We start from the raw sequence: 13,816 nt of genomic DNA on the forward strand, positions 1-13,816 counted from the left end.
CTATGAGAGAGCCTATGACAATGTTGATAATTACCAGGGGACTTGGTTTCACAGTGACTAGTTTGCTGCTGAAATACCACCACTCCAAAACAGTCCATTCCTTTTCTCTCCAGCAGAGATGGAAATAGAATTCAAGGAGAAATACAGAAATGTAGAAAAGGGCTGGGGACTGACTTCGTATAAATAGCACTGCAGCTGACAGTGCATTGTGTAGATTCCTGATGCCTCAGAGCAAAATGAATTGGGAATATGGCTTGTGCCTTTGAAAAAGGTCCTAGGTATATCCTGATAGAATACAAAATATACCAACAGTCACAAGGGAGCTAAAGAACTGTATGAGAACCGAGGAAAAGGGTAGCTGCTCCAGTTTTCTTTGTTAGCTTGTTTCTGGGGCATCAGGAAACAAATAAAGAAGAAAATATTCAAAATGGCTGCTGGGGCACAGCCAGAGTTTGCAGAAGATTCAAGGGAATGTGGAAAGCAGAATTGGAGGAACGGATTGTGATCAGAGAACTTCAGCATCAGACAAGCTTGGAGGAAAAATAATGAAGAGTTCCTCTGGGAGCAAGCCCAACCCAAATGGAATTCGAGGCACAAGAAGAGGAGGAGGAAGGGCTCAAAGGGTGAGCTGTATCCAAACGGTAGAGATGCTGCTGCTGTGTGCATAGCATGTGGCTTATTTGCTGTGTTAGAGAGGGTATTTCAAATGTCAAATGTTTAAGAAGAAAGAGCAGGCTAAAACAAGCCACAGGGAGCAAGCATAAAAACAGAATTAGAAATCAAAACTTTCATTAGTTTGAGTAAGGGTAAACTATTTCCACTAATGATGAACCTAAGAAACAGTAAAAAAAAAAGCACAAAGAACATTTTTTTAAATCACTTTCAGTGAATGCATAGTACAGACCTGATTTGATTAATGTACAGGGGAGATGGGAGCCTTACAGTGCTGATACGGCTCTACCAGTCCAGGGTGGCGGCCATGGAGATACAAAGGTGAGATGATGAGTCATGACCACGGTGAACTCACTCCACAAAAACAGCCGTGTGGTGTAGGAGGAGAAGGTAAAGGACTACTCAAACATGACTACATTTAATTTAAGGTGACTAGTCACCAGTAAGGGAGCAGGTACTACGTCAGGAGGAAAGATATAAGCATATTTAGGGCCATGACACACTTGAGATTCCAGAAGAATACCTAGATGGAGAAGTTCAGTAAGTTGTTAGACAGGAACTTAGGAGAGAAACTGGGCCTTGGGAATCATCTAAATGGGTGTGTGAATTGAACCTCGGAGAACAGGGGAATCTAATAAAGACAGCAGAACATCACTTGAGAAGAAACAATACTATTTTCCTTTAAAGATGCAGAATTTCCTTCTAGCTTACCCTAATAGAAGTCAACATCTTGTTGTGCTTTTTCTGAGTGTGGGAGAGAGCTGAATGCAGGTGATCATTATAGTATGGATGTGTGAACAGTGCTTGGGACAGTAGAGGACTAGTTAAACAAAGCATTTCATTCATCATTTGCCCACTGGGAGCAACCATTACTGATAGTAAGTGTGCTTCCAGGCTCAATGGGAAATAGGTTATTATGATTCTCAAAATGTCTCACCCTGTGTGTGGGCAGAATGTGACAGGATAACAGAGTGGTCCTAAGGACACTGTGAGAAGAACAGGTCAGTTGAGATTCATGAGTCAGGAATCAATTCAGTCATCTTTCAGCTATGTTAGAACATCCCCAAGATATCAACGGAAGTCACCTAGGTCGAGAGGGACCAGGAGGGAGGAGAAAATGGGTAAAGAAATGGGAGTGTGTAAGTAGTTATGACACCCATTTTGCCATTTTGTTATATGATTTTAGGCAAAAACACTGTTTGAAGAATCTTTGAAGAGCCACAGTAAAGGCTGTTAGCCTCTTGGCCAAGTGCAGGCATTTTCAGTTTCTCTGTAAAGATATCAGAAATTTGGAGGACTTGGTTCTGAGCAAAAACCAGCCTCAACTCTTGATAACTCTGATCACCTCCTGAAACAGTGATAACCTACAAGAAAAGGAGAAATATCCATTTTCTCCAACTGTGTGATTCGGATGCCTGGGTTGAGCATCCACAGAAACAGTCAAAGTCCTAATGGGCCACACTGGGATGGGTCCCATGAGGTCAACCACTAATTTCTGTATTTGCTTCCCTCTGCTTCCTTCCCAGGTCACTAACCCACTATTTCTCCATTACTCCATCTTTTTGTAACCAAGCAATCCATAAATCCATTTGGCAGAGTGGTGGGAAATAACTATTTACAGGCAGAATACTTTTGGAAAGGTAAAGCCCCACAAACTGATGCCATTGTGGATGTGAACACAATATCCTAGTGTAACACACCTTGAAAATGATAGGCTTTCCACTTCAGAAAATCAATGAAGCAGACAGAATACTGAAACAAGGTTGGATGGAAAATGAACATAGGGGTAGAATCTGCATAAGAACCTGGCCCCTGGACTGCTGAGGTTCTCCATCTCTCTGAATTGAAGCTGACTCAACCACACCTGTGGGCCAAACCTAGGAATGTGAGACATTCATTCCTTTTTGGTGAATAAGAGAAAGAAATGAGCACAGAGTGGTTATTTTAGCCAAAGTTTTTTTGGTTGTTTCTTAAGTTTAATGGAATTATTTTAATCATAGGACTGGAGAGATATCTCACAGTTAAGAGCAAATACTGCTCTCATAGAGGAATCTCCATTTGCCTTCCAGCATGCACATGGTAATTCACAACCAACTGTAACTCTAGCACTTGGGAGATAGAGGTAGGCAGATCTCTGTAAGTTCAAGACCAGCCTGGCCTACATAATGAGTTCCAGGCTAGCCAGAGCTACATAATGAAATCTTGTCTAAAAAAAAAAAAAAAAAAAAAAAAGAATTTGTTATAGTGTCAGACCTCTGACTGTCATGGAGTCTATTAATTGACAGCATGTTGGAATAGGTTATGGAATAACACTGCTACAGAATACATTCAGCTGTCACTAAAAACAACAACAAAGATTAGCGATTCTATTTTTTCCTGCAATAAGACTGTCTGAGGTAGACCATTCCAGGCTTGATATAGCAACCAGTTCCTCCCAACTTCCTGGCCTGGCATTCTTAGCATTCTTATCAACAGGCAACCCACAACAGTACATTAACAGTCCAGGTGGATAACAAAGGAATTCTGGCAAATCCCAAACCCAAATTGGAAAAGGATCAAGTTCAAGGGTTTTATTATAATGACCTAAATAAAACAAACTGATATAAAATATGGTTGCCTATTGCTAAGGCAATCAGAATTTAAAAGGCAAATATTAAACAACTTTTGGTTAGAAAAATAATCAAAACCCTTTAAAGTTAAAAGCAATGAGCATACTACATGCAAAAATGTATAAGATGGGGCCAAGCCATTCTTAATACAAAATCCTAAATCTTAGAAACATACATGAGTAATTATATTGATACTAAATATTAAATTTAATAACACTAAAATAGTTAAGGTTTCAAATGATAAGATCAACAAATTAGAAAATATAAAAAATAAAACTGATTAAAATCATGTTATTAAGGAGGATTGAACAAATAGTTAAATAACTAAGAGGCAAGTAAAATTTTATAAAGAAGAGAAAATAATTGTAGCATTATATGTATGTCTCTACCTAGACATGTGTGATATTATTAAAAATGGAAGAATTTCTTTTAAATTATGCTTATCAAATATGACTTAAAATAGAAAACAGATCCACATGTGAAAGAAATGAATTATTCTTTTAAAAAATATTATATTCCTATATGTAAGCCTTATTGTGCCATCGTGTGATCAAAGAAAACTAGTTACTGTTTTATTTAAACTGTTTTGAGTCATAAAACATAATTTCTAAGGTAATTTTACAAAGAAACTGTCATTTATGAGGCTGGCTTACATATTCAGAGATATTGTATATGTAGGAAATTAACTTTCCCCAAAAATGGAAAACCAGCAATCATATGTTGAATATGAAGCAATCAACAGATCCCTTCCTGCTACTTCTCTATTATAGTAAACATGATCTTATAAAAAAAAAGTTCTTAAACCTTTTAAAAGGTTTTATGGATCTTGGTACAAAAAAACTGAAACTCTGAGAGACAGCTGGTTCAGCAGTTAGGAGCTCACTGGTCTTCCAGAGGACTGGAGTTGGCTTCCTGCACCCATGTCAGATGAAGGGCAAACCACCTTCAGCTTCAACTCCAGGGGAACTAGCACCCTCTTCTGGCCTCCACTAGAACCTGCATACATGTGGCATATGAAACAAATAAAATTTTTTAAAAACTTTGGTATAGCTCTCATACACATATGCACTCATACTCAAATGTACACACACACACACACACACACACACACACACACACACCCTGAATAACCTGGACAGTTATGTCTCTATCTCAGTATATGCATTTTCTCTGTACACCTGTCATATTGGCTTTGTGGGTGTTTCTAAAATATTTGTTCACTCAGTTTTGTCTAGAATACTTCTCTCCCCATAAACCTGTGATTTTTGTCTGCTTACCACCTACTTATCTTTCAGATTTCAGCTCAGATTGTCCCTTAAGTGAGTCATGTCCCCCTTTTTATGGTTTCATTGAACTTTTCACTTTAATAAACTTAATGATCTCTTAAGTTCATCTTTTTTGTGTGTTCACGTGCACATATGTGGTGGCAAACATCAGGTAGCATCATCTAGCATACTCCAGTCTTTGAAGCAGGGACTTTCATTGAACTTGGAACCCATTAACTGGTTAGACTGGCTGGGGAACTCTGGGGGTTCGCTTGTCTCTGACACACACCCAGTTTTTATGTGTGTGCTGAAGATCCAAACGGAGGCCCTAGAGCTTACACAGCAAGCACATAACTCACTGAGCCATGTCCCCAGGCCTGGCTTGTTAATTATGCATTTATGGCTATTTCGTGTCTCACCTCGTTTATTAGATGGCAAACTGCATGAACATAAAGAGTGCATCTATTGTCTGCACCATTACACAGTCAGAAACTAAGTCCCTGGTAATGCATTCACTATGAAGTGATCCAGGAAACATTAACCCAGAGCTCCAACTCAAGTCATTAGGCTTATACTGACCATAGAAGAGATCTTACATGGCAACATCAGAAATAGGACTTTAGCTTTCTTTAGAAAACAATACTTCTTAAAATCTAAAGAGATACTACAAATGAGTGACAAACAGGGTAATGGAGCAAGAAAAATAAATAAATACATGATAGGAACTTTGCTAGCGAAGAACACAACTGACCTTTAAATTCGCAAGAAGCCAGGTGTGGTGACACTAGCCTGTAATCCCAGCATGTGTGAGGCTTAGTCATGAAGGCACAGTTTGAGGCAATCAGGGTCTCACAGAAAGCCTCCTTCTCAAAATAACTTCTAAATGCTTAAAATATGCTAGTGGGATATGAAAATGTTTGACTAAGTTAAGCCAGGGTTACTCAGTGGAGACTGTAGGTCAGTTCATTCTATAAGTGGTTTACTTTGGACTTCAGTGCTTAAAAAAATTTAAGTCAACATTTATGAACTGGAAAACCAGAATAGAGCTTGGGTTTTAGCCTCTGGCAGTCATCAGCTATAGCTAAGATATGGCTGGCCTCCTTAAATAGGTGATTATTCTCCTGTTGTCAGTCTGGGCAAGTGTCCCTTACTAGATGGTGGGAGAGTGACCTACACAGAGCTCCCCCCACCTGCAAAGAAAACGGGGGTGGGGGTACCTTTACTTGTTGAAGAGAAGAGGCCACACAGCCTCACTCCTTCACACACATAGGTGATACATTCTGGGTTACAGCCCTGTCCAAGCTGCTTGGGAGCCAGCTGATTGTCTACACTACTTTCTGTGTTTACATTCTATCTTTATATGTTGACTCTTCAATTTACCCTTCACCATGCTGTAGGCTCCAACAGACGCTGTAACAATAAGCGACACACAATTACTGAAAGTAAAACTAAGTATTTATTGTAGAAATTACTCACAAGATACCAAACAAGTAACCCAGATGAGCCAAGCAGTTTTCAGCTGCCAAACCGGAAGCCGAACTCCGGGAAAAGAGACTAAGACTTCCTGTGTGCTGTCTTTTATACCTTCCCCCGTAACGCCCCCTAGCCATGCCCAAAAGTGGGCCTGGCTAGTGACGTAGTTCCGCCTACGTACGTATACGTCTTTACGTCCAGCCGTATACATCTTTAGTCCTGCCTAAAGTGGGTATGGTTAGCAGTGTGGTAAACTGCCCTTTTATTACCTCATCTGTATGCGCCTCTAATAAGTTACATGTTTAATGGCAGCATACAGACTTCCTCCTACACCATGCAGTCTTATTTCTTTAATTTTCAGTTGATGAGAAGACCATCATTAGCCCCAAATGCTGATAAAACTTAAAAAGCACAATTTTACTTTATGTCTACCTTGGTTTTATTCGTGCCAATCTTTATGCCACTTAATGTCTATCTCATGTCCAAATTGAAATGCAGGGAATGTCCCTGTCACTTTTCTCCCCTTCTCTATCAGACAAGCTGTTAACACACACTCAAAAAAAAAACCCTTAATAGTAATGTTTACAGTATGGCCACAAAATGTATCTATAAATGGTGCTTTAAGTAGAACTGAATCTTATAAACATTATTTGTGCTTGTGAGGGTATGCTTGTACACTGGTCTGTCAAAAGCACAGGTAAGCTACTTATTCCAGTGCTGCCCCTCTGGAGAAGATACACACTACTGAGTATTACAACCCCACAGGTTTCACACACAGGCTCAGGCAGCTCAGGAAACACCGTCTTGACCCAGAGTAGATACTAAGACCTTCCAAGTGAAATGAATTAATGAGTTGAAGTTGTTCAAGCATAGCCTCATGTCTTTGCTCCCATAAGGATTATGTTCTTGTGATGTTTATCTTCTAACACCAATTGATGCTAAAATATTAGTTCAAAGAATTAATGTTAATTCTAGCAATAGGCCTCAGAATTATCTACATTTATTTTAAAACATCCAGAAAAGATTTGGGTTTGTGTGTGTGTGTGTGTGTGAGAGAGAGAGAGAGAGACAGAGACAGAGACAGAGACAGAGACAGAGACAGAGAGACAGAGACAGAGAGAGAGAGAGAGAGAGAGAGGGAGGGAGAGAGAACATTTTGAAACAAGCTGTTAAAGTTATGTGTAAATATCTGGCATGGTGACTCATGACCATAATCTAAGCAACTGGGAACCTGAGGCAGGAGGATTGCTGAGAGTTCAAGTCCAACCAGGGCTACATAGTGAGCTCCGGGCCTTATGAGCTATAGACAGTAAGACCCTGTCTCAAAAGAAGAAAACAATTAGGAAAGGAAAGAAAAAAAGAGAGATGAAAGGTTGTAAGGTTGTATATAGAAACTACTAGATGCCATTTGGAATGCAATGCTTACACCAATGATCTTTGGTGTGTGCATGTGTGGTGCTAGGGACACATGCATGCCGGACAAGCTCTCTAACACTGTTACAATCCCCAATCTCTTTATATCATTTTGAAAGTTAAAAAAATCAACGAAAACAATTTCTTCAAGGAAATAGTTACATTTATAAGCTTATGCTATTGTAGCTGGAAAGTAGATTTTAAAATATAGCGTAATAACCTACAAAAGGCAATTGTCCTAGTTTCATTTCTGTTGCTCTAATAAAACACACTGAAAAAAAAAAGCAACTGAGGAGGCTGGAAGCAGCATCAAGTGAGCCAGGAGCTCAGGCCCAGAGCAGCTTCCAGGGAGCCATGAGCCTAAGGCCTGGAGCATCAGTGTCAGAGGGAGGTTCAAGCTTCAGGCCCCCAGCATTGTCAAGGGAGCCACAAGCTCCAGATCCAGGACCAGGGTCAGAGGGAGACCCCAGTCTGAGGCTCAGGAGCGAGGAGTGATCACTGGGTGAAACGACAGCAGCAGTTTCCAGCAGAAGCTTCCAGAAGCTACCACAACAAGTTCCTCTGGGAAAGAAAGCCAGTGTCCGGGCCAGCCTCCACTGTCATTTTTTACTACATCGACCACTGGACCCTCAGTCGCATCTATACTTCCAACGGAAGGAGTGTCCACCAGAGCTGTAGCCCCACTTGCACCTCAAGGAGCGACCACCTGAGCATGGGGCCCACTTCCACCAGGAGGAGCGCTCACAAGAAGCTCTGCTCTATTTGTGCCTGAAGGAGCGGTCAATGGAGCCCAGCCCCCAACTGTACCAACTACAGAAAGCGAGAACCCCTGAAACACAAGCTCCACCTATACCAATTAGAGGAAGAGATGGATAGACAACAAGGTAAGAACACACTCAACAATATAAAGAGCAATGCGGCACCACTAGAAACCAGGGGTGCTATACGGCACCACTAGAAAATAGTGCTGCTACAACAGCAAGACCTAAACATCCCAACACAGTTGAAGTAGAAGAAAACGACCTAAAATACAACCTTATGAGGATGACTGAGGCCCTTAAAGAGGAAATGAAAAAATCCCTTAAAGAGTCTCATGCTCCACCGACTGAGCTAGCCGGGCGCTCTGAAAAAATCCCTTAAAAAAATGGAGGAAAAGACAAACAAAAAAATTGGAAAATATCAACAAATCCCTTAAAGAAAACAAAGAAAAAGCAATCAAACAAGTGAAGGAAACGATTCAAGACAAGAAATCTTAAGTAGAGGCAATAAAGAAAACAAAAACCAGGGGAATTCTGTAAATGGAAAATCAGGGTAAATGATCAGGAACCACAAATGCAAGCATAAGCAACAGAATAAAAGAGATGGAAGAGACAATATCAAGCATTAAAGATAATTTGGAGGAAATACATTCATCAGTCAAAGAAAATTTTAAATCCAACAAATCCTTAACACAAAACATGCAAGAAACCTGGGACACCATGAAAAGACCGAAAGAATAATAGGGATAGAAGAATGAGAAGTCCAATTCAAAGGCACAGAAAATATATTCAACAAAATCGTAGAAGAAAACTTCCCCAACCTAAAGAAGTACATGCCTTTGAAAATGCAAGAGGCTTACAGAACACCAAAAAGAGTAAACCAAAAAAAGTTCCCTCGCCACATAATAATCAAAACAATAAACATACAGAATAAAGAAATATTAAGAGCTGCAAAGGAGAAAGGCCAGGTAACAAATAAAGGCAGACCTATCAGAATTACACCTGACTTCTCAACAGAAACAATGAAAGCCAGAAGGTCCTGGTCAGATGTTATACAGACACTAAGGGACCACAGATGCCAGCCCAGACTACTTTATCAGCAAAGCTTTCAATAACCATAAATGGAGAAAACAAGATATCCATGGTAAAAAAACAAATTTAGACAATACCTGTCCACAAATCCAGCCCTACAGAAATTACTAGAAGTAAAATGCCAACCAAAGGAGATCACCTATGTCCATAAGAACACAGGAAATAGATGAGCTTATAGCAACAAAACCCAAAGAAGGGAATTGAACACACAATGCCATCACCAACAACAAAAACAAAAATAACAGGAACTAGCAATCACTGGTCATTAATATTCATTAATGTAAATGGTCTCAATTCACCTATGAAAAGACACAGACTAACAGAACGGATATGAAAACAGAATTCATCCTTCTGCTACATACAAGAAACACACCTCAAATGCACAGACAGACATTACCTCAGAGTAAAGGGATGTGAAAAAATTTTCCAATCAAACAGACCTAAGTAAAAAGCTGGTGTAGTTATCCTAATATCTAACAAAATAGACTTCAAACTAAAATCAATCAAAAAAAAGATAAAGAAGTTCATTTCTTATTCATCACAGGAAAAATCCAGCAAGAGGAAATCTCAATTCTGAACATCTATGCCCCAAACACAAAGGTCCCTGCATTTGTAAAAGAAACATTATTAAAGCTTAAATCACAGATCAAGCCCACACACTAATAGTGATAGACTTCAATACCCCACTCTCATCACTTGGCAGATCTGCCATACAGAAACTTAACAGAGAAAGAAGGGAACTAATAGAGGTTATGACTCACATGGACTTAACAGACATCTATAGAACAGTCCACCCAAACACAAAAGAATAGACTTTCTTTTCAGTACCTCATGAAACCTTCTCAAAAATCGACCACATACTCAGTAAAAAAGGAAACCTCAACAGATTAAAAAAATTGGAATAAACCCCTGTACCCTATCAGATCACCACAGCTTAAAGACAGAATTCAACAGCAACATTAATTTTAGAAAGCCCACAAACATATGGAAATTAAACAATGATTAACTGACCACTGGGTCAAGGAAGAAATAAAGAAAGAAAGAAAAGACTTTCTAAAATTTAATGAAAATGACCTCACAACATACCCAAACTTATGGGACACAATGAAAGCAGTGCTGAGAGAAAAGTTCATAGCACTAAATGCCTACATAAAGAAGCTGGAAAAATCCCACACTAGTGAGTTAACAGAAGAACTGAAAGCACTAGAACAAAAATAAGCAAACTCACCCAGAAGGAATGGATGGCAAGAAATAGTCAAATTGAGAGCTGAAATCAATAAGATAGAAACACAGAAGACAATGCAAAGAATCAATGAGATAAAGAGTAGGTTCTTTGAGAAATTCAACAAAATAGACAAACCTTTATCCAAACTAACCAAAAGCCACAGAAAGAATATCCAAATTAACAAAATCAGAAACAAAATGGGGGATATAATAACAGACACTGAGGAAATCCAGAGAATCTTCAGGTCATACTTCAAAAACATACTCCACAAAATTGGAAAACTTTAAGGAGATGGACAATTTTCTAGATAAGTACCACATACCAAAATTAAATCAAGAACAAATAAGCAATTTAAATAGACCTATAACACTTGATGAAATAGAAGCAGTCATCAAAAGTTTCCCAACCAAAAAAGCCCAGGCCCAGATGGATTCAGCACAGAGTTCTACCAGATGTTCAAAGAAAATCTAATATCAATACTCCTCAAATTATTCCATACAATAGAAACAGAAGGAACATTGCCAAACTCTTTTTATGAGGCTACAGTTACCATGATACCCAAACCACACAAAGACACAGCTAAGAAAGAGAATTACAGATGGAGTTTTGGACCCCAGACCGATGGCTGGGAGGCCAGCATGGAACTGACCTAGATCCCCTGAATGTGGGAGTCAGTGAGGAGGCCTAGGCAATCTATGGGGCCTTGGGTAGAATTTATCCCTGGCATACAAATGGACTTTGGGTGCCCATCCCACAATGAGGGATGCTCTCTCAGCCTGGACTCTTGGGCAAAAGCCTAGGCCCTGCCCTGAATGAAATGACAGACTCTGAAGATCCTCCATGGAGGGCCTCACCCTCCCTGGGGATCAGAGTGGGGATTGGGTGGGGACCTGGGGGGCCTAGTGGGGGAGTCCAGGGAGGAGGGGAGGGAGAGGGAGCTGGGATTGACATGTGAAGCAAGCTTGTTTCTAATTTAAATTTTTAAAAAAACTAACCAGCCTAGTAACTAATATTTCCCCAAGTTTTATAAGCCTCTATTCTTACATTTAGACTCAACAATGAGGAAACTCGGCACAGAAGTATAGTCTGACACAAGTTTAAATACATTGCCTGGCCTGTTAGCAAGTCTGATTGCTAATTGGTGGTGGACAGCTCACATGGGGAGGAACTGGAAAGGGGAGAGAGTGAGATAGAAATGTTGTAAATACAGTACTCATGGATGAAATATCAAAAGCATTAAAATAAATGTAAACAAGATGCCTAAGGTCCCACTTAAAGGTTATATAATCAGTACAAATTGTTACAAGGCGAATATATTGACTGGCAGTACTGTCTGCAAGTTGTCCCGGGAGCTCCAGGAACAGAGTTCTTCTGAGTACTCACTCACACAGGGGTGATCTTTTCAGTGATATGACTATCTTTGAATCACTGATTCTCCTGTAAGAAACTCCCCATCCCCCCCCCCCAACCCAAATGTAAATCTTACTGGTTTGCTGAGCAGGGTTTGGATATAGTCACTTCATTGTTACTGAGACTTTATCTGAAGTAAACCGACATTTATTCACATCTTTCCAGGAAAAGCGATGCCTCAATTTACACCTGAAGAGGAATCAATGGAACCAACATGAATGAGGGAGGAATGATTGTAGAGTCCCTGAAAGGGGTGATATCACATGCAGCCTACACCGATGCAACTGAGGTTGAAATGTTGGTAGGTACAAACTAGACATGGTTACCTTTTCCTCTATGGCATGGGATGTGGTTTCCTTGCCTTACTAACAGTTCCATGCTCCTTTGCAATGGATGAGAAGACATGCAACCAAGACTGAGGCATCTGAGAATGGAGTGACCTTGGGGGCATCCCAGGATGGCTATCTTCCTCATCAGCTATGGGTGGTTGCCTTGCTGATGAACTGAATTTGCTCCCTGAGTACAGAGACACCTCCCTTCAAGACAGCTGCAATCCCTACAAGTAGCATGCATGTGACATGATTGTAAGAAAGTTGTGGTGGCTGTTGCATGATCTTTGCTATAGACAATAAAACATGCAATTTGATTTCATTGGTAAGTTTACCTCGAAATATTTGGTCTGCTGGCATTACAACCTAAAAGTAAACTAATAGACTGCATTTTTCAGGTATCTATTAGTATCTTGTGAGTTTTATTGAGTTTGATTAACTAGCCAAAGTCCTCAGCATTTTCAAATTAAAAGCTGAAAGGTCACATCCCAGCCCTTGGTAACCTCACTAGGAGACACTACCTAGGAAGCCCATTCTACATAGCTTATTGGCTTCTAATTATTATCATAATTACCAGCCTTCAGGGAGCCACTGGAGCCCAGAGCTTGCATGGTTACCACTTACGCCACATGTTCCTTAGTAACCTGGAAAGGTCATCAGTGGCCCCTTGAAAGCACCTAATGAACCCAGAGTTTTCTCCTGTGAGTTCTTCCACTGTACAATTCTCTCTCAAGTGCAATTTTTGCATAGGGTCAGCTTGGGCTACAGAGCAAACATTCTAGTTGTTATGATAAAGCGCTTGGGGGGGACCTTGGAGATTCCATGACAGGCAAGGGTGACAGAGGCGGAGGGACAAACATCCCAGGCAGACAGAGCTTAAGTGAGAAGTTTTTATTACAAAGGGAAAGGGAGGAAGTTAAGAGAAAAGAGGTAAAGAGACACAGAGACAGGGAGAGGGCAGAAGAGAAGGGGGAGAGAAGAAAAGTCCTATCTGCCCAGGGAAACAGCAGGAAAGAGAGCAGGAATGCGAGCCTAAGTGGGCGGAGTCTTTCTTTCAGAGGGGTCCTTTGCACCTGCGTGCATACTAGTAGTCAATGAACCCTGGGCTGACCGGTGTACTGCCTGAGTGCATTCTGCCGGGTGACAGGGGCAGGGCAGCATAATATAATGCCTGAATCCTTACACAAAAGGGAAGGTAGGTTGGAGTATGTCCAAGAGGAACACACAACAGTGTCACAAGGGATCAAGCACATAAAGGGGGAAGGAGGGAGAGTAAAGAAAGTGGGAGGTGACAGCTCATGGGGGTGAGAGAAAGGAAAAGCAGGAAATGCATTCCTTTAAATGTTTCTATTTTCCCTATTACTAGTGGGATTTATTATGCATGATACCTTTGAATTGCCCTGCAAACTGCTGGCTCATGCCACTTGCCATTTTTTTTTTCGAGTTTCCTTTCCCCTCTTTATCGGATGCATCTTTTCTGTCTTTCACATCAATATTTTCCAGGCTATATGTTGTATGCGTGGCAATTCTATTAACTTGACTTTGACGGTTATATCCATCTGTTGCTGTA

General features: G+C 40.4%; 1 long non-coding RNA gene across 1 annotated transcript; it reads left to right on the top strand.

Annotated features, from left to right (window-relative positions):
- The first annotated feature begins 208 nt into the window (after positions 1–208).
- Positions 209–12,568, top strand: LOC121136826. The gene is made up of 2 exons (XR_005873979.1): positions 209–623; positions 12,083–12,568. It is a non-coding gene; the product is annotated as an uncharacterized LOC121136826 (long non-coding RNA).
- Positions 12,569–13,816: the final 1,248 nt, after the last annotated feature.

This window comes from Mesocricetus auratus, unplaced genomic scaffold (genome assembly GCF_017639785.1).
Source record: "Mesocricetus auratus isolate SY011 unplaced genomic scaffold, BCM_Maur_2.0 Super-Scaffold_100676, whole genome shotgun sequence".
Taxonomy (NCBI): Eukaryota; Metazoa; Chordata; class Mammalia; order Rodentia; family Cricetidae; genus Mesocricetus; species Mesocricetus auratus.